Here is a 21,785-nt window from a genome sequence, read left to right as displayed (position 1 = left end):
CCCTGCGTGCGTGATGACGTTGGCGCGTGTGCGGGAAATTCAAAAAGAAACTCATTCATTCATTTTGTATTGGATTCAATACAAACTCCTGTATTCAATCCAATACAAAATAATTCAAATAATTACATAGTACATAACTGGTAAATTCAAATTGTCATTTTGTATTGGATTGAATACAAACTCCAGTATCCAATCCAATACAAAAAATAAAAAAAAATAAAATAAAAGTAAATAACTTGGAAATTCAAATTTATCTTTTGTATTTGATTGGATACAAACTTGCGTATCCAATCCAATACAAAAAATAAAAAAAAAGTAAATAACTTGGAAATTCAAATTTATCTTTTGTATTTGATTGGATACAAACTTGCGTATCCAGTCCAATACAAAATAATATAAAATTAATACAAAGTACATAACTGGTAAATTCAAACTGTCATTTTGTATTGGATTGAATACAAACTCCTGTATCCAATCCAATACAAAAAAAAAAAAAAAATAAATAAAAGTAAATACATTTTTTATATTCATATTATCTACTAGAACCCCTGTTCGGACATATTTCTGTAAGTTACAGGTCTACAATTTAAAAAAAAAAATTCATGAAAAACAGTGGATCACTTTTGGTACAGAAATCTAGACCTCAGTGTAACGCTCAGGTGGTTAAAATAAATGTAAATAAAAAATCAATTAATCCCAAAAATATAGAAAAATAAGTATTTTTTTTTCTTTAGACTAGGTTGATTTAATGGAGAACAAATTCTATATAATGATGAAATTATGCTACAAATATTTACCATACACAGTGGTTAAAATGACTAATAGCATTGCAATGTCCTTATATTAAAAAACTAAACAGTCAAATCATGAAAAGTACAACAAAAAATGACGTATTGACATAGATGCTAGACATGACCATCTGTGGATATACTGCCTTCTGAGACTCCCTCCTGCTTCCTAGCATAAAAACATTCTCCTTATTTCGCAATTTCTCCTGCACTGTCCACCAGACTGTAATTGTTTTCCCATGCTGACTTCACAAACAAGCTTCTTTTCTGGAATGTATTAGATTAGCTAGTAGGAACTACAATATGTTTTGCTGTCTCATTCTGAGAATGAAGGGGAAAAAAATGTTGCATTATATTTAGCAGGCACAGACACAAGCACAGAGACACCCATTTTCATTTCCAGAATAAAAGTAAAATAGTCATCCTGCCAGCAATTTGAAATAGTTGAGACTGTAGACAAAGGAAACTCCCACTGTTGTTGAACGGGACTGAAAGGACGTAATAATCTAAGGCAAGTACAAAGTTCTTTTTTGTTACAGTTTAGCTAACAAACAAATCATCTTTAGCCATGAAAAGCATTAGTAAAATGTATGTCTGTACATATGTTTGATTCAACTTTATTCAAAAGTTATATTTTTTTATTTGTTTTACCATAGGTTTGCTATGTAGCTAACAAGTGATGTACTATACAATCCAAAAAAAGAGCAAAGTGGTTGGGAGTGGCAGTGGTTGCAACACTAAATAGACATATTTATTGATATACATATATATATATATATATTTTTTTTTATTTTATTTATATATATATATATATATATATATATATATATATATATATATATATATATATTGTTCTTTAAGGTACACTATATAAATATTCTGCTGTGTGTTTATACATTTTATTCATGATTGATCAAATTAGTAATACAAAAGAACAAAAATATACTAAATAAATATATAGGTAAACTGCATGTTTTAAAATTTCATGACATTATAAAAAGTATTATTTAAAGTGATGGTTCAATATATGTATGCAAATATATGTATGTATGTATGCAATTTAGCTGAATTGTTGAATATATATTGAAAAAATATTGAAATCTGTAACTTCAATGCTAACTGAATATTTGTTGTAAATACTACTAATTTAAACTGATTTAAGTTATTGAAACTAGATGTAAATGGGCTTGTTTGCTCATTCAAGTATCTGTTTGCTAGACTTTCTTTCTAGGATTTATTGCTTTGCTATCCACAATGCCAGTTGTGGACAGCAATGAATCTACATTTACATTGCACTTTAAGACCTTTACAGTTTGTAAATTCACATACTTTTGCAGAAATTTGCAAATGGTGAACCTCAAATCGTTTTTCATCCTTGCCATCCACAACTTTGTCATCTTGTTCACTTTTTCATTCACTTTGTGAATTGTCATTGTTAGGGGCAGATTCGTCTCCTACCAACCACCAGCCAATGGTAGAACTGCTGCATTGGCCTTGATTGGTTGCTAATGTACATTCATTTTAACAGGTATGTGGTTAGTATTCAGATTTGCAGTAAATCCTGCAGATTTGAGATAGTTGTTAAATAGTTGTGAAAGTCCCACCACTATAAAAGCACAATCGGTGTAGGGAGGGGTACCCTGATGTAATGTGCTGACTGCACTGTGGACTGCAGAGGTAGGCTACATATCTTTGTGTACTACACTTTGTTCACCAGTCAGTAGACCAAACAGTTTTCTGAATATCTGCAACAACTGCAATTGTTTTTTAAATGATGTGCCCCTTCTGCTAGTAAATTAAAAACTTTACTTGGGTTTGTTTTGTAGGTTAGTGTTTAAGGATTTGCATTTGTGGGGTACAATATTTTTCAATTTTATTTTGTCTGGCTAGGGTATTTGTTTGGCAGAAAGTAATGGGTAAGAAGTCCCTGTAGGACAAATGGTGGTCTGCCTTTCTTTTTCCAACAAATATCCAACAAAGGAGGTAGTTGAATGGCTGCGAAAATTGTCCTTGTTCCAAGTGCAAGACTGCTAGTTGCTGGCAGTGTTGTTAATGTGCCCTTTCTTCCTCCTTTGCTAACCCCCTGCATGGCCCTACAAGTTTACTAAATGAAGTCAAAAGAATGGTTTGAATACACTACACTATTTTGAAACTTTCTCATAATAAGAAAGACAGCTGAACGACCAGAGAGAGAGGGTGGTTCAGCCACATAGATGGGATTCATAAGACAGGGAGCATCAAAATACAATTCCATTACAGCAGTTGGAGCTTACTGTGAACCAGGCTGCAGTGACTAAGGGGGGTGGCAAATGAAGTAGTCCACATGTTGGTGTCATAGAGCTGGAGGAGAAACGTTTAGAGGGAGACACTGAAAAACAGGGAGGAAGAATGTTGTTCAGGGACATTGACACCTTGCAGAAAACATCAGGATTCAGCCATTTAAATACTGACAGAAGTGCCCTACTGGTAATGCTACTTTTACCAAAGGAAGATTTGCGGTGTGGGCTTTTTTCAATGCTGTAGACAGTATTATTGGGACTGCCAGACATATTTTCTGCAATACATAAGCCACAGAAACAGTACCAGTCAAAAGTTGTGTTCTTTGCAAAAGTACCACAGAGATCAGTATGAGCAGCATCCTACTCAGACAAGTTGGCAAAAAGGCCCAGACTCTTCCTTTACCAACTGATAAGTGACATTCCCACATGCTAGGATCCTACTCTATGCTTGCTTCAAAGCCTACACCAAAAAAAGTCAGCCATATATGAGTATCTTTATGAGTATTATGTAAAGACACATTAAATGCATACTCATAACCTGCCTTTATCTTGCTGGACTATGTAACAGTTCTGTTGTACAGTATATCAAATTTTTAGGTCTGCCACTGAATAACTAAATGAAAAAATAAATTGATCCATATTCTTTTACTACTTCAGTAGATCTTCGCTTTTTAATTGATATGCTCTATCAAATGCTATCAATCTCTTTTTTTTACCATATTCTATGGTTAGTAGTAATTTTTCTAAATCCTGCAGAAGCAAATCGTCATGCCATAAAATTTTCTGTTTTATAAAAAGAAACTGACAGTACAAGATGACTTTCTTCTTGTATTGGGCATCATTTTTAATAATAAATAAATAACAGCAGCTGCTGTCTCTGTTGGCCATAGTACCACTGACTGAAAAACCTGTATTGATTGCTAAAAGTAAGATTTTTTTGTACCCACTATAAAAAATATTTGTTCTGTGTTAGAGAACACCAATCTTTGCTTTAGGTCATCACATAATGTGTATAGAGCCAACTGCAAGAATAGGAGTAGGGGTGACCCCCCCCCCATATATACACACACTGTGAACAACCTCAGGTGAAATAAAGTGTACTCCTCCCCCAATTTACATGCAGAGAACTGTGTACAGAAAATGCTATATATTTTTTATTTTTTTTTAGAGGATATAGATTTAGATGATCACTTCTGGAATAACTTTAAAGTATATCCCCTATAAGCAGCATACTCCTTATCCCACTCCAATCAACTTTAGCCTCAGCAACCTAAAGATAAAGTCAAAGCTAACAGCCTAGAAAATAAAGATTGTATGTCCAGCACTGTATCACAAATGTAATTCAAGCCCTTGTTTTCCACGCCCTGCTTTTGCCCAGATTGTTCCCAGTAACATGTTGTTCCCAGTAACAGACACCCAATGGAGACCCCAGTAACAAATGCCCAGTACAGACCCCTAGTACAAACATCAGTGCAAACACCTAGGGACAGACCTCAGCATGGACCACCAGTGTAGGCCTTAGTATAGATAACCAGTGCAGATGGCCTCAGTACAGACCCCCAGTGACAAACCTCAGTGTAGACCCCAGTAACAGACCCCCAGTGCAAACTTCAGTGCAAATCCCCAGTAACAGATCTCAGTGGGGACTGACAGTCACAGGCCCCAGTACAGACCCCCCTCCAGTGACAGACACCCCTCCCAAAGACCTCCAGTTCACTTACATGAGTACCATGCCTGTATTCTCTCCCTCAAACTTCCACTTGTTGCTGGGATTTTGCATAGGCAGAAACTGAGTAAAGAAACAAGTGTTCCTTTGCTCAGCTGGGGGGTATTGTCTTAAAATGTGCCACGCACTGATTTCCCCTCAGCCTTGCAGATAGACTGGTAATGCCTAAACTGCCTTTTTGTTCAAAAAACACCTCTGACATTGCTGCTGGTTATTCAGACAGTCTGTGTGCTAATTACTGCAAGTACAAATCATGCAAGATACTACAGGCTGAGCCCCTAATTATTAGGCAAAAGTACTGCCACACAGGAAGGTTAAATGAGCCAATTGCTCCCAATACCTCATTAGTAACCCTTGTTTGTCCACCACTTAGAGCTACGCTGAACTATCCCTGGGGAAAATTCTGGGTCACCCCAAAGTGGATAGAGGGGTAAATGAGGAAAAGAAATTGCCAGTTTTGTCTTATTTATCGCCACACCTTGATCATTACCCCGATCCCGCCTTGATCATTACCCACTGAAGACGACTACAAGGTAGCATGCTCTGAGAAAGTTGGACTACTTGAGATGCATAGTGGTAAATTTGGAAGCAAGAAACACTCAATCCCCTAGACCTTGTGGTAAGCATGATCGTTTTTTAAATTCTTCTTCTTCTTTTACCCCAGATGAATCTAATGACTCTATCTTGAAGAAGCTGGAGATCATGTTTAGGAATCAAAGTAGGGAAAATGCAAAATAGGTAGAAGACCCTGGGAAGTACATTAATCTTGACTATGGCTATCCTACCTACCCAAGAGGGGAGGGAAGAGGCACACTGTGATAAATCTGCATGAACATATTTGAACAAGGGAAGATAGTTACCTTTGTAGTGGCCACAATAGGTAGCAGTCGATTGAATGCTTATATATTTTAGGAATATTGACCCCCTATTCAATAACAGGCCACAAAACTGTGGTCTTTACCCTGCTTGGGGATCACACTGATGTGGGACAGATTGGCTTCACCTGGTACAGATTTAATTTCACTTGGATATTTAATGAATGCCACCAGATGTGGAGCTAATTGGGGGCCAAACTGCTTAAAGTAGGTGTTTGAGAATCGTTCTGGCTGGGGGCTCAGTCTTAAGAAATTTGGGGTATTTCTCCAGCTGTATTTGGAATTTCTAGCTGTTTCTACAGCATTTTTTGAGGCATGAAAATGAGATAGTTTCAAAGAAGGTGTCTGCTGCCCGACCCAAAGGTGCTGAAGAATATTCATTTAACTTGCTGTAAAAATTTCTAAATTCCGATATAAAAAAATTTGGATTTTGAATGACTCTCCTATCACACATTTTAATATGGGTAGAGCCTGGAGTTTCATTTGTTGTCTAATAGTCTGGCAGGGTTATTACTCCAGAGGAAAAACCCACCTAAAAAACTGTTCAGCTTCAGTGGTCAGACTAAAATATATCTCAGTCCTACGAGATTCAATCTGTGATCTCAAAATCCAGAATGTGTAGTCCCTTGAGGAAGGTGGTATTTCCTGCCAAACATCTATGGATGGATCACTTAGCTTTGATCAAGAGTAGATACAGAGATGCTGTGTGGCCATCTTCTGCTTAAGAAGAGGAGGGATTGTTAGAGATCAGGCTCAGGAGACGTGGTTGCATGGCGCTGACTGCAGATGCATGTTAGTCAAGCTCCAGCAGTGGTCCGCACTCTGGCTTTGATAACACCTCTTGTCAGCCTTATTGTGGAGAAACAAAAACACCAGTGGGATCCCAGAGCCTTGGGGACCCATGGATTGAAGCAAACACAGCAGCAATCTACAGTCCCAGCTTTCCTTCAGCTTGGCTGAGTGATGGAAAGCCGGTCTTCAAAGATTACACCCGCAGCAGCAGCAGGCAACGTGGCTGCACAGATAGCCTTACCCTCCCCGCAGATCTCAACTTTAGTAGCATCTTCTGACCCAAGGTACATGGATACAAGGGTGCCCCCATTATCACCACCTCAGGATACTCCAGGGATCATGGAGGACGAATAAAACACTACCCTCCAAAGGGGCCATAATCCCTCACACTGAGGCACTTCAACTTCAAAAGTCTAGGGTAGGAAATAGTGTGATTCTTCAGCAGAGGACTTACTAGATTCCTTATCATTGTAAACCATTCAGTCACGGAATATGGCGGGCAGCAAGAAAGCCACTAACCAACTCAGCAGCGGTGGAGCCATATTCAGTGAGGCAGCACACTCTGGAGTGATTGATACACCTCAAATACCACCTCAAGTAACAGGCCCCAACCTTCAGGTACGCCATGACTTAGCTAACAACCTCTCACCTTCTCACCATCTCTCCAGCCACTGTGCTCCCCTTCTTTCTGGCACCTCCTGATGGCGGACCACACCACAAGAGATTTGATGCCTACTATTGTGCACTCTCCCCCGCCTGCAGCACTACCTAAGCCTTGACAGGAATACTACCAGAAAATCCCTGAAGTTAAAAAGAGGCTTGTAGAACAGAGATGTGTTTATGAGGTGACCTTTGTGCCTTGGCAGAAAGAGTGCATTCGGTGGATGAGGATTTACAGGCCACTAAATCGATCGTATCCCTGCTGGATAACCACATTTATACTCAAAAATCTTTAAACAGAGAATTACGTTATCCAGGAAGATTTCAGGGTACGTGGCCTCTTAGAAGCAACTTTGGCAGCAGACCTTACAGCTGTCCTACAAGCTATATTTAATAATATTCTGGGATGCCCAACATCTAATCCCTTTATCCTGGATTTTGCTCACAGAGATCTCAGGCCACCTGGCCCCCTTTCCAGGCTTTCAGTTGTAATCTGCAAGTTCCACTGCTTTGCCACCAGAGAGTAGTTTACGTTCACGGCAAGAAATATGCGGTCTATTAAATTTGATGGCTCTACGCTTTGACTATTCCTGGACCTTGCCTGGATCACTGCACAACAGGGCTGCATTCTTCAGGCACTACCCACCTTCATTCATGGCAACTCCATTCCCTAGCAGTGGGGCATTCCTTTCTAGTCTTACAGCTCAGAAGAATAGCGGATCTACAGTTCGGAAATATCCAGAGGATCTTCAAATCTTTTGCCAGAAGCTCCGGATAACCTGTCCAGTTATTCAGGGTTAGAACCCCCTACTGACAACCACCCCAGTACCAAAACCTTGGCAACAAGCTGCAAAACGTAGGCCCACACCGCGTTCAAGTCCTTTGTCCTAGAGACTCTTCTCCTATTGGATATTACATCTTATCAACCAGATGGTCAACTGGTGACTGTGGCCTTTTTTATGGGTTTTGTGTTTAGTACTGTGGTTTGGATACATGTGGGGACTGCTTGACTTCTTTCATGTATAATCAGCGCTGAAGCCAGCTGTAGCTTCACAAGGTTTTCCCTGATGGGGAAGGTTTGGGTTTATGCTCAGCTATTCTCAGTTTTCCACTCTTATGAGCAATACTAATACAGAATTGTACATTCAGAGGTTTATGCGGTTTGATATTGGGGGTAAGCGTAGTAGCTGGGCTGGTCAACAAAAACCCGGTTGGCTCTGCAGCATCCCCTTTGGTTCAGTACAAGGGTCTTTCTGCGTTCTTTTGAAGCCATTGGGTGTAGCAGATGCTTTTACCGACTGTTGTTAAAATACCCTGTTTGGAATGCTTTCTATTGTAGTACTTCAATGTTCTGATCTTCCCACTCCTTTCTATTCTTTTTTCCTTTTCTCTACAGTTCAATGATCTTCATGATCTTCATGATTTTCTAATGTTCCTCCCTCTCTAAACTTTGGCATCACCGAGCTAACATTGCCTTCCTCCAGGAGACCCACCTGGCATCCTACTTCTTATAGCTTTGCTAGATGCTACCCCACTGTGAACGCAACTTCTACTGATAGCAAAAAATCTCTAGGGGTGGCTATCTTATTATGCTCAGGGGTCCCCTTTGTACTGTCACAATCCATTGTAGACCCCGAGGGCCAATATATGTACTATTCCACGACCATGTGGACTCCATCCATATATATATACTCTACCTCATAGTTATGTTATTCTCTGCTGTGACTTCATGCTCCTTTCCTGCCTGCAGATCCAGCAAACTACTGCCAAATTGCTCTTCTTAACTCAGACTTAAAGTTGTTTACTAGGATATTAGTCATACGCTTATTGCCCTCAATTATTTCTGGGGATTAGGCTAAAAACATCTCCCCTATTGCTGTAATAAACATAATGGATCAAGGAGCATTTGTTCTCGGATTAGACGCTAAAAAAAAGCTTTTGATAGATTAAGTTGGCCTTTAATGTTTCAAACATTACGATCCAAAGTAGTGCGAGGGCAGTTTGCACAGCAATGCATGCTTTGTATTAGCTACCTACTGTGAAAGGTAATTTTCTGCTCTTACAAGAAGCAGATCCTCCTTGACCTCCTTCCTATGCATGTCCCAAATACCTGATAGCTTTAGAAAGAGGATGACTCCTTTAGTTTTAGACATATTATACACCACAGGACACGTAAACTGTGCAGGAAAATCTTGAATTACCCGCAAATTCTTAATATAGTTAATATAATAAATACGTAGTTTTGCTCAATCAATTACTACTGAATTGAGCTTCACAGCTCTCGTACAATTTGAGGGGGCCTGTAGGAAGGGACTGGCAAGACAGGGACTTATTTCCTAAAAAAAAATATATAAATAAATATATATATATATATATATATATATATATATATATATATATAACATTTTAGTGAGGGGTAGTGCTGACACATCGATAGCTCACACATATATACGTAAATGGGAGGAGACTTTGGGCAGGCTACACCCAGAGAGATATGGCAAACAATTTGGGATCATGCCATCAGGAGTTCTTGGTGTACAATCAATTGTAAAAATATGTACAAAATAATGATGCATTGATACTACAACCCTGAGAGGCTGCATACCATATACCCAGTGGTAAGTAACCTGCTGACAATGTGAAGGGGCAACTTCTCCAGCTATACGATTATTGTGCCATTTTGGGGGAAGGGTAACACCCTTCTTTTTCCGTTGCTATCCCCAATTGCAGAGATCCCTTAAAGCATCTTCTGGATCTTCCTATTATTATTAAAATATTCCTAATATATTAAAATATTCCCTAAATTACAAATCATTTTGATGACCTATGTTTTGACTCCCACTAGATGGTTGATTACATTGTGCTGGAGTTCTATTACTCCTATGAAAAAAAAGAATTGTACAAAGAAATTCAGAATATTAAACTGATGAAATTGTTGACAGTCAGAATGCAATATCTTCTAGATAAGAATCAGGAGATTTGGTTGGCATGGGAACAGCTTTGTACTGTTAAACTGTGAAAAGTCCTGTTCACATCACAATCCTTTAGAAGTTAACCACCCTTCTCCCAATTTTCTTCCTTTTTTTAACCTAATCTGTCCTTTTTTACTGACTCTATTTGTCTGAGGTCAATCATATTGATAATGTTTTAATTTAGTAAGGGATCCATGTTGTTATAAAGATGGGGGTACCTCACTAGATGAAGGCATTGTTTGGCAAATAATAATGTTTTTTTAGAATGTGGACTCATCTATGTTAAACCCTATATTCTGAGCTTGTACTGTAACATGTTATTTCAGTGGGTATGTTAATTTTACTTTTTTCAGCTTTATGGCCTGATTTGTTTTGTATATTTGTTCTTTGTTTTTAATTCTTGTAAAAACTTTAATAAAAATGTACATAAAAATAGAAATCAGGTTTAAATCTAGTTGGCAACAAAGTGAAGCTTTCCTTGAAAGCAGAACAGTACATTGGAATGGGAAGGACCAACTGCACTATATTGGAAATAAGAACCTGTAATAAAAGCTTGAGAGATATTTTCCATTGAATGGTCATAGGGGAAAGATCAGAATACCACAAAGGTTAGGAAATCCCTCCATTAGTAGCTCGCTTTTATGCTTGGTGATGAAAAATAAAGCTTCTTTCGTGGTATAGTACTGTGCATGCATGATGATATCTGTGGCTTTATGAGAGAGCTTTATGGACCCTTTCTAATTCTAGGTAAGAGTACGGAAAATCTGGCAATAGAGAACAAAGAAATTATTTGGTGGCCAGATTGCATACTGATTCAGGGACACCTTAAATGCAAAAGTTTGGAGTAATATTCCAAATCATCCAGTTTACCTTATAAAGCATCAAACTGAGTTTATAAAAATGAGATCTAGGCTGTGTTTTGGGGTACACGTGTAACTGTATCATCCATTATCATCCATCCATCAACTCATTATGGTCTAATCTGGTCTAATCTGGAATCCATGTTTTGGAAGACACATTTAATTTAGTAGTAGTGACCATAGCATTATTACTATTGGTAGTGGTCTGCTCCTTTAGTTGTGGAGGCAAAACGTTCAGAGTCTGGTCACTGTCGGCAGGGGAGGCTGGATTACCTCACCAAGAGGAGAGCAAACAGAATAATTAATTGTTGAAGCTTGTTTGTGGTAGGCAGGATCCAAGACCTCACTGACGGTTGAAGGGGAATCTAGGGAGGTAAGGTTTTGTGCCTATCTGACTTGCAGGCGGCAACTGGGGCTGAGGGTTGTCAGTGCCCATCTGATCTGCAGCCCCAGCCTGCATATGGCACTGACAGCCCCAGCTTCCCAAACTCATCCTTCAGTGACGGCATTGAAAGAGATGGAAAGGCCATGGGGCTTGAAGGTGGGTTATTGAATTCCATATTTAAAGTGTTCTCCCATGTTGAAAAGGTTGAAAATCACTGTCCTAGAATAATACCAATGTAATCTATCTGATCAATGTGCATGTAAATAGTTTTATTGGGGGGAGTTGAGCATAGTGTTGGAGAAGAACAGACAGAATAAAAGGCCAATTCTGTTTTTCAATAAAACATATAGAGATCTTATCTGCTATTATTAAACATAAGCAGTTGATAGAGACCCTCAGTATACGCAGCCTTCTGCTAATGATTTTCTCTCTTCTCACTGAAGTTTGGAACTTTGTTTTATTCAGACATCAAGCAAGGTAAATACCATATTGTTTGGTGGAGCTTTAGTAGTATTGTACTAATATTCAGTACACAGGCACAACAATCTACATGCCTGCCTGATCCATATTGTCTGATTTTAGGTAGGTCTTAGTCCATGTAGTCCATGCATGTAAAAAATATTCTGCACAAAAATAGTCAGCACCACAGAAGCCCAACATCCCTCCTCCCTACCCACAAATGTACTGGACCTGGGCAGTCTCTTAAATTGGCAGGGGGTAACCAGGCAGGCAAGTAGGTGACTGATTATTTATACTGTAACTAGCTGATCACCTGGCGTTGTCTGGGTATTTATTTTTTGCAATCTTATATTATACTGGAAAAGGAATCAAATAAAACTATAGTGATTTTCTTGTCTACGGTGTTGTTTCATTTTTTTGCCTTTGATTGCACTCGGCCAATTTCCTTACATTTTCTCAAAGGCATTATTACAGGCCAGAAATTTGTAAAAATATAAGCAAAGGCACACTGTAACTGAGCAATACATACACACATACATACATATATGCAAATATACCTCTGACATATACCACAGCACTGTACAAAGATCAGCGGTGCACTCACATGAGTCTGAGTCATGTGTTTAGCAATTTGGGTTTAAATGTCTCCATGCATATCCGAGTGATGATGGAACATAGCAAGTTTGGTTAGCAAATTAGAGTCTCAGTCATATGTATAGCAAGTTTGGTTAAAATGTCTCCATGCGTTTTCGAGTGATGGTGGAGCATAATACACATACATACACACACATAAACACATACAATTTTATATATATATATATATAGAGAGAGATTTATATAGCTCTGACATATACCATAGTGCTGTACAATAAAACACTGAGCTAGACCCATCAGTCTCTGTACAGAGGAGCTGACACTCTAATGTTCCCCCACGGTGACACACTATTATTATACATTTATATACCTCTGACATATACAACAGCGCTGTACAAAGATCAGCGGTGTCATATGTCTAGCAAGTTTGGTTTAAATGTCTCTATGCGTTTCTGAGTGGAACATAGCATGCTGTACAAAGATCAGCGGTGCTCTCACATGAGTCTGAGTCATATGTCTAGCAAGTTTGGTTTAAATGTGTTGATGTGTTTCTGAGTGATGGTGGAACATAGCAAGTTTGGTTGAAATGTATCCATGCTTTTCCTAGTGAACACCAAATATAGCTCTGACATATACCATAGTGCCGTACAAGGATCAGGGGTGCTCTAACATGAGTCTGAGTCATATGTTTAGCAAGTTTGGTTTAAATGTGTCGATGTGTTTCTGAGTGATGGTGGAACATAGCAAGTTTGGTTGAAATGTCTCCATGCGTTTCCTAGTAATGACATACACACATACATCCAAATATAGCTCTGACATATACCACAGCGCTGTACAAAGATGACTGGTGCACTCACATGAGCCTCAGTCATATATATAGCAAGTTTAGTTGAAATGTCTCCATGTGTTTATATATATATATATATATATATATATATATATAGTTGAACAATACTACTAGAGTTTTCCCCTGATACATTCTACTTATGCAATCCTAGTAGATGATCTGTGGCCTTGGTGAGAATCTACCTCATCTAGCGTAAGAAACAGGCTAGCAATGCCAAATGCTGCATCCAGGTGGCCAGCTAAAACAGCTATAGTACGTAAAATGTATTATACCATACAGATTTAGAAACCTATTTAGGTTATTTAGCTGTTTTTCTATATTACATAAAGCTGTAAAAAAAACTGTTTCAGCCTACTCAAATTTCTACATTCTTTAGTGCCTATCCTGGACTGTCCCACACTGCTGCTAATGCAGCTGCTCCCTCTGCAATATAAATGCTCTATGCATGCTGATTCTATTGCAGAAAGAGATCCTCTCACTGCAAGTCTGTTGTCTCCAGCCAATAGACTCAAAGTAAAATGAGAAGTCGGATTCTTGCTCACCACCCCTCTCCTGGGTTACAAAGAACTCCACATTAGCTTTGACTTATGACAGTGTCTGGCCCTGCTGAAACCCCACTTAGTATCAATTGAAGTAGAAAGAGTCTGCAAGGAGTATGTTCCCCATGCGTTTCCTGAGTTTCCTCCAGGCACTCCGGTTTCCTACGACAACCCAAAAACATGCGGTTAGGTTAACCGATTTTCACTCAAAAATTGTACCTAAACTATGTTACCGATATATGACTATGGTAGGGACATTAGTTTGTGAGCCCCTTTGAGGGAGAGTAAGTGACGTGACAAGGGACTTTGTAAAATGATGCTTAATATGTTGGTGCTTATAATTACTGGTTAATAATAATAATAAAAAGGGAAACAGGATGTCATTAGTTGTTGACACTATTTGAATGGAGTTTGTAGGTTCTGCCCATGTTTGCATGGGTTTCCTCTAGGAACTCTGGTTTCCTCCCACATTCCAAAAAACATGCAGTTAGATTTATTGGCTTCCCCCCAAATTGACGTTAAAATGTGTTAATTACATATGACAATGATAGGGACATTAGATTGTGAGATCCTTTGAGGGACAGCTAGTGACATGAATATGGACTTTGTAAAGCGGTGTGTAAAATGTTTGTGCTATATAATGACTGGATGATAATATTAATAGATGATGATGGTGGTATATTTTAAATTTACATGCTCAGAGTTTATATATTATTAAAAATTACATTGATTTATAAATGTGTAAATCTAGGGCACAAAATGCACTGTTAACAATTAAAAATAGAAATCAATAAAAATAATATTGAAATTAATCATGAATATGAAGATGAAAAAGTACATACATTACATATTATTGATAATGTACTTGACCAGAGAGGATGTGCCTGTGGCACCATTGCACCTCCAACGCAACTTCCATACCAACGAGATATCATTTTATAGCCCTATTTAATGTACAGCACTACATATTATGTTGGTGCTTTATAAATACTCTTTAATATTAATAATAGCCCAGCCCTTAGAAATTGCAGCTAATAGAAGACTTATGGGACAAGTGAATCATTTTTTCTCTTTGTGCAGATGTGAACTGTAGCCTCAAATCTATTTCCCAGGAATGCAGGAATGGTGGAATATGGTCCTAAGTAGGAGAAATGAGAGTCAGATATAGGGTAGACAAAAGTGATGAATGACACTCGTGCCAATACAACACATTTCAAATGCTGTCAAGGAGCCAGCAAAGTTCAGAAGCTGGAGAGTGTCCAAGGCTCACCAGAAATCCATTATCAGAAGTAAGAATCTCCCTGGACACCCAGCAACCCTGGAGAAGTTTTTGGAGTAAGTGTTACCATAGAGTAAGTGTTAAGCCCTACATATCTGAGATGATAATATTGTAAAACCAGGTCTTTCAACCCTGGTAGGAATGACACATTAGCTAAAAATTGAGTATATAGGGCAAGGGGTTGAAGAATTTCCTGCAAATCTGTAATGTAGTTCGCCCTGTTGGGTGACAAAGAATCTCTGTGGCAAAGGATTTAGAACCTCATGGCAACAAATAGATTGGCATGCTAAAGAAGGATTGTTCTAGGGATGTCCACTGTTTAAATTCTACATGCCTACACAAGTTTTCTACCCTGGTCAAGTGAGCTGCTGCATAAAAAAAGAGAAAATTAGAGATCCCCAAACCACCCACAGTTTTAGGACATAGGGGAAGCTGTCTCCCAAGATGCGGACTCTTGTTACCCCACATAGACTTAAAGACCAAGGACTAAATAGATTTAAAGTATGAGAGAGTCAAAAGGTTTAAGATCCATTGTAGAATATTCATTTGGACTACACTGATGTGCCCGAACCAGGTAAAAACTCATACTCCAGTGCTATTCTAGCAGCACAGATATTCTAGAGAGAAGAGGCAAAAAATGAATGCAAAATATACCCGAGAGATCGTTAGAGATTAAAGTCCCCAAGGTATTTTAGCTCCTCCTACTCCTACCCCAACCTGTTGTAAGGCCCTGGTCAGCACCAGTCCCCACTAGACACCAGTGCCCCAATCTAATACCGCAGTCTTCACCTTTAGTAAGCCCTCGTTCAACCTCGGGAGACTGGTTGCGTCTCCCAGCACTCAGTTGCCCCAGGACTTACTGCGCAAGGGACGGTATCTGGGAATGGGCTGGCATCAAGCCAGAAGCCCACAGATAGCAGTACCAAGATTCCAACAGAGCCAAGTCCAGAATACAGAGCAGAGGTCATACCAAGAATATTGGTCAACTAAACGAAGTACGCAAGGACAAAACACAAGCAGAGTCGGGGTCACAGGCAAAGGTCAGTCCAGGCAGCACAAACTGGCAATGTCAGAAACAGACAAGATCAGCAACAGCAAATCAGACAACAAATCTTCAGTACAGATAAACCCAGCAAAATGCTACAACAGGCACTGATGACTGGGAGCAGAGAGGCTTTAAAATCCCAGCAGCCCATAGCAGTCCAGGACTGAATCAGGAGCTGATCAGCCTCTAGAACCCCCTTCAGCTGTGCACAGCCTAACAATGGATGCTGGGGATGCCATACATCCATCAGGCTGCACATCTAAAGGGAAGCAGGGGCTGCTGGTATCCCAATTCTCCTGGCTACCACAGATGAGCATTTTCTAACACCCCTTCCTTACCTACCTGTCTCAGGTGAACTGTCTATTGCCTTCACACAATTGTTTTCAGTTTCTGAGATGGGAGCCTGGCATGATAATACCTCTTCCAGACAAACAACATGAACACATAACAGTATTCTCCCCAGACCCTTTTAGTTGGGTGTACCACCTGGCACTTTTCAGTAATCGCACAGCTGTTTTTGGGTGGTTAATGAGGAGTTTGTCACAATACAGGCGCTGACACCTAACTATAATTTCTTCCCACCCAGGCTTAAAAAAATTTGTGTTCAACACTGCATGATTTGGCCATAGGCTTCCATTAGTAATAAAAAAACTATTTTGACCCACTTGTACAGTGGACCACTCCTGTGGCACTTTCAAAGATGTATCATCATCTTCAGGCATTATTTAGCACTACCACAGTGAACAGGAAACTCTTTTACATATTTTTGTGGTGTTGACCAGCAATTACTTCTGGTCTGCAGCCTCTAATATTGACTTCAAACCCATTGATATATCCATTCATGATAAACCAGAATTAGCCATTTACACACCTTTAACATGTCCAGGAGGAGATATAAGAACTGACTACTCCACTATTTATTGAATTTTCCAAAAGCATGTATCCTTTCAAACCAGAAGTGGTCTTCTCCTCCCACTATTCAACAATGGTTACTATATTCAATGACATTATTCTCGTGGAGGACATGATTGCTTCTCAAACTCAAAGATTTGAGTCCTTCAGAAAAATGTGGTTCCACTGGATACAATACTATTGATTTGATTGATTATCTGTTTGATTATCCATAAAAAATGTGTCCAGATTCACATGATGTTTGAGACCTTTAGATCAGTGGTTGCCAACCTTTACAAACCTATGGACCACCAAATTTATGGGTTCCAGACCGTGCCTGCGCGAGGAGCTGTGTGTCACTCAAATGTGAAGAAACTTCCCCCAGAGTGACGTCATGATGCCAGAACCCATCCACTCTCCCATCGCAGGCTCAGACCAGAGACACAACCCGCTCCCACCACCCTGAGTCTGCGATCTATACGGGGAACATGGTCCGCAGCTCTGGCCGGTGCACCCCCCAGTGGGGTCCTTCTCCTAGGGGGCTCACTGGCCAGAGCCGTGGAACACCAAAACGTTCTCGCAGACCGCTGGTTGGCAACCGCTGCTTTGAAATGCTTGCTAGGAAATTTTTCAAGGTACTTAATCAGTTTGTTCTTATGAATGTTTTATGCAAACATTACTATTCTTCAAAACCATTGTTAAATATCATATTTGTCTAGCTTTATTTTCACAACTTCATCTGTTATTGGTTGAAAATAAAGAGAAAATTAAAAGAAAATGTTACAGCACCCTTCCCACAAACCTGCTAATAATAATAACACTGCACAACAACGGTTTTGCTACTGGGAATAACACATTTACATGATATCGAGTGTGCTGATTTCAAATCTGAACTCACAATTTTCCTATTACATACAGATTTTAAGTTTTTGGCAGACTATAGCTGTTTAAATGGTCAGTAATTGGGTAATGTATTTTTACATAGGAATATTATAACAGTTTCAGCTACCACTATGCCTGCTGCTGCCTCAGCTGAATCACGCCCCCTGGTGGCATGCATGTTCCAGCAGCAGCTGGCCATGTCTGGGCAAGTCAGTAAGCTGATGTCAGAAATAGGTATATAAGGCGAGATGGACCAAGGGCTTGTCTCTAGTGCAAAACCATAGTACAGCTAGGCCATAGTCAGTCTGTTTTGAGCTAAAGATAAGTAGGCGCAGCTGTGTTAATAAACCCGACAATTTTTGCTACATTTGTGGCAAATATACCCCGTGTGATTGTACCCCTACCGTGAACCCAAGAACCTAACCAAGAGGGTGAGATTTGTTTACAAGTATATGTGAAATTGGAGATCAGGATAAAAGCTGGGCACCTCATATCTGCTGTCAGGTGTGTTACCTTGGCCTAACACAATGGTTGAATGGGAAAAGGAAAAAAATTCTATCCTGATTGTGAATCTGCTATGAAGCCAGTGCCACATAATGCAGAGAATCAAGGGCCAGTCCCTCCTACATCTTTTGTTACTGATAGTGACATGTCGGATGAGGAACAGGAGGTTGATGTCGATGTTAATGAATGTTATGAACCCCAATTTGCATTTTTGTTGGTCCCCAAATCCACAATTTGATGCGTGATGCCACATCCAGAGACACTTGAACTTGTTGCTTGGGATTCATTTGTGCTAGTTGCACAAAACTTTCTGGGCAACCAGCAAGTTGAAAACCATGCTGAACTCATGAACAACATGCTAACAGCATACCACCAACTTGGCTGCTGAATGTCATCTAAAATTATTTTCCTACATTCCTCATCTGGACTTCTTACCACAAAATTTGGGTGATGCGAGTAAAGAAGAAGGGGAGAGGTTCCACCAGGACATTTCTGTTATGGAAACAAGATATAATGCAGTGTAATCATTTCACATTCCTCTCCTACATATATTTCCGCCGGACATACCCTAAGCACTTGTTTCCTGCATATTCTACATGTTCATATGCAAACTTCTTTCTGATCATAATTATGTCTGCTACAACTTTAAGAAAACCAATTATCATTATGTAAGTGGTTTGAAGAACTAATTAGTCAGTTCTTTATTACACTTGCTTCCTTTACTAAAATACTATTTGACAAAATACAAGCTAAAATTTTTATCCCTGAGTACAACTAATGTTGTTTGTAGCAATTTACTCTGCTGCTTATGCCAATTTCTTTTCCTAATAACAGTTTAAAGCAGTAAATAATTTAAAAGAACACAATGTTATTGAACAAGAAGTTGGAAATGTAGCTTTAAATGACCAAACTGCATTTATAGTTAACTATATGTCTAACCCTGTTTTGAAAACTGATCAGTTTGCTGATCTGTGAGGAAATAACCACACAGAAAGTCCCTAAATAGCTTTCCTGTCGCAATTCTGAATTATCGTTTTCCTGAAGTTTGTCACCAAGTGTAAACCACATTCAACACAGTTTAACAAAAAGATGTGTGGATACACTCAAGTAAAAAGTCAAAGTTTATTAAAAAGTGGTTTGTTGCATTTGTGTTCTATAAAGTATACAGTAAAATTAAATATATTGTTTATTTGATTTTTATGTATACTTTATAATAGAGTCTAACAAGGTCTTCCTGGTATGTTTAACAAGAGAACAAACCAGTATTTATTTTACTCAGTACAGTAGTCTAAATGACTGAATTGTTTGGACTACAGCCATGAATTCACCTGACCTTAAAAGTTGCTTTCTATTTTCTGAAGAAACTTCTAAACACTTTAATAATAAGGCTTGAGATTCAAATCATATTTAATTTTTCTGATCTGGTCCTACCAAGACTGTAAATAGTGATGGAGAAACTGAAGTAATTGTAAACATAATAGAAAAGTCACAGTGTTTAGATTTCTATTTTGAAAGTATTATTATGGAGAGTGTACATGTTATTAAAATAATATTCCTTTTTTCCTATAGAGTGTTGTATGTTTTTAGAAATAATAAAAAAAGGAAAAAAATATAGTACATATATTTAAAGTAGGAATATTAAACGCTATACATTTTTACAATGTTAGTTATATAAAGGAAACCTACGTTGTGTTAATATCTTGAATTTACCAAAACAATATTACTGGAAATACATATATACAATATATATAGTGTCTTACACCAGATCTATCTCATAGATGATAGATATTAATTTTGATGATATGCTGTTCTACAGTGATATTCCACACCCTGAGTGCAGAATACAAGAGAAGCAGTACTAGTTAGTCTTAGCATTACTATGCTTGTTTAGATACCATTTTAAAAATGCCCATCTGAACAACAGCTTTAAGCTGTGGACAATTAAGTCTGCAAATACTTTGTAGAGCCGCATACTGTTACCTTCTGTTTTGTAATGGATGGAATAACAGTTTTCAAGGGAGTAGTTAAAGATGTAAGATAAAATAATCATTGCAACTTATGCAGATTCAATGGAACCTAGGTGTGTGTGTGTGTGTGTGTGTGTGGGGGGGGGGGGTCATTAGGGTTTTTTTTAAGGAAAACTAACTGTGAAGCCTTCCAGTTGGGAAAGGCTGAAGTCAAAACTTGGGATTGATGCTAGTCACAAATCTTCCTCTAGGTTTTCATTGCTAGATGCCATTTTTCATGATTGTTCATCTCAGGTGAAATTATAGCATTAGTAAAGGTCTTGTGACATTGTTTAGTGATCTATTCTTGTAGATTACAAAATGTTCCACCACTAAAAAGGCTTATTGTAGCCCTGAAGTGGGACAGCTCCTTTTCATCCTCTTTTAATTCTACATAGAACAGGACATATTGTTTAGCAGTACCTAACCTGCATGTCTGTACAGCGCTGGTAATACTGTTATCTAAAATGATCACTAGTTGTCCTTTTCATGGAGTGTCTGTACACAGTATAAGAAACATTTGATTGGATGCCTTGTCAATATATAGTGCATGCTAACCAAAAATCCCCATGATTTATAGTTTTACCTCGCACAAAATCCTTTCTGTTGCAGTTATGTGACTCTTTTTAGCGTAGGTATGTACCACAGGGGTGTTGGGGGGGTCTAGCCTACCCTTTCTATCATACACTCCAGAAAGTGGAGTCACATTGCTGTAATCAGGTTTAAATTTAGCAGAATTAATATTTATAGGTTAGTTTATTTTAGTTAAAATTTTTAATAATTGGCATACCTAAATGTTTGTTTGTTTTTTTGTTTATTTACATTTATTAAAGGATATGTTGGCTTTTGTTACATTTCTAACATCTGCAGAAAAATTATCTTTATTTTAAACTTTCCAACTTTGTAGAACTAGATTGCTGCCATTCAACATATTCTCTCCATGGAAACAAATAAACTTGTAAGTTAGTAGGGCCAAGTCATGATTAAAAGGCAGCACAAGAAACACTAAAAGGCCTGATTGGCAAAATAACAATGTAGGTGAAGAGGTGAAAGTTGCCCAAATGTACTGTATGTACTGTATGCACTTACATGGCATGGCAAGCTTTGTCAAAGGGTGACAAAAGGGTTCTTATTTAGTGGAGATCTAGATAGAGACTTGGCCCCTGATTCATCAATAAAATCCGCGCTCGCTGGAAGCGCGAAAGTACGCGCAGCCAGCGATCACGGTTTACCGCGGTCCGGACTCGAGTGTGCGCGTACACTCGCCTCCTCACTGCCAGCCGCATTCCTGCCTTCATAATAATGAGCAATAGCTGGCGCGAATCTGCCAATTAAGGCGATTAGATTTCAGCTGCGCGATTAAGGAGGATCTGTTAAGCTCAATGGTGAGATCATAGCAATT

The 21,785-nt window shown here is 38.7% G+C and overlaps 1 protein-coding gene across 1 annotated transcript in view; it reads left to right on the top strand.

Annotated features, from left to right (window-relative positions):
* The first annotated feature begins 950 nt into the window (after positions 1–950).
* Positions 951–21,785, top strand: part of TBXA2R (thromboxane A2 receptor) — a 49,329-nt gene continuing 28,494 nt past the window's right edge. The window contains exon 1 of the mRNA XM_072405069.1: positions 951–1,299. The gene's annotated coding sequence lies outside the window, so the exon portion shown is untranslated. The remainder of the gene's footprint in view (positions 1,300–21,785) is intronic.

The sequence above is a fragment of the Pyxicephalus adspersus genome, chromosome 3 (assembly GCF_032062135.1).
Source record: "Pyxicephalus adspersus chromosome 3, UCB_Pads_2.0, whole genome shotgun sequence".
NCBI classification, from domain to species: Eukaryota; Metazoa; Chordata; class Amphibia; order Anura; family Pyxicephalidae; genus Pyxicephalus; species Pyxicephalus adspersus.
This window is presented reverse-complemented; position numbering and strand designations above follow the sequence as displayed.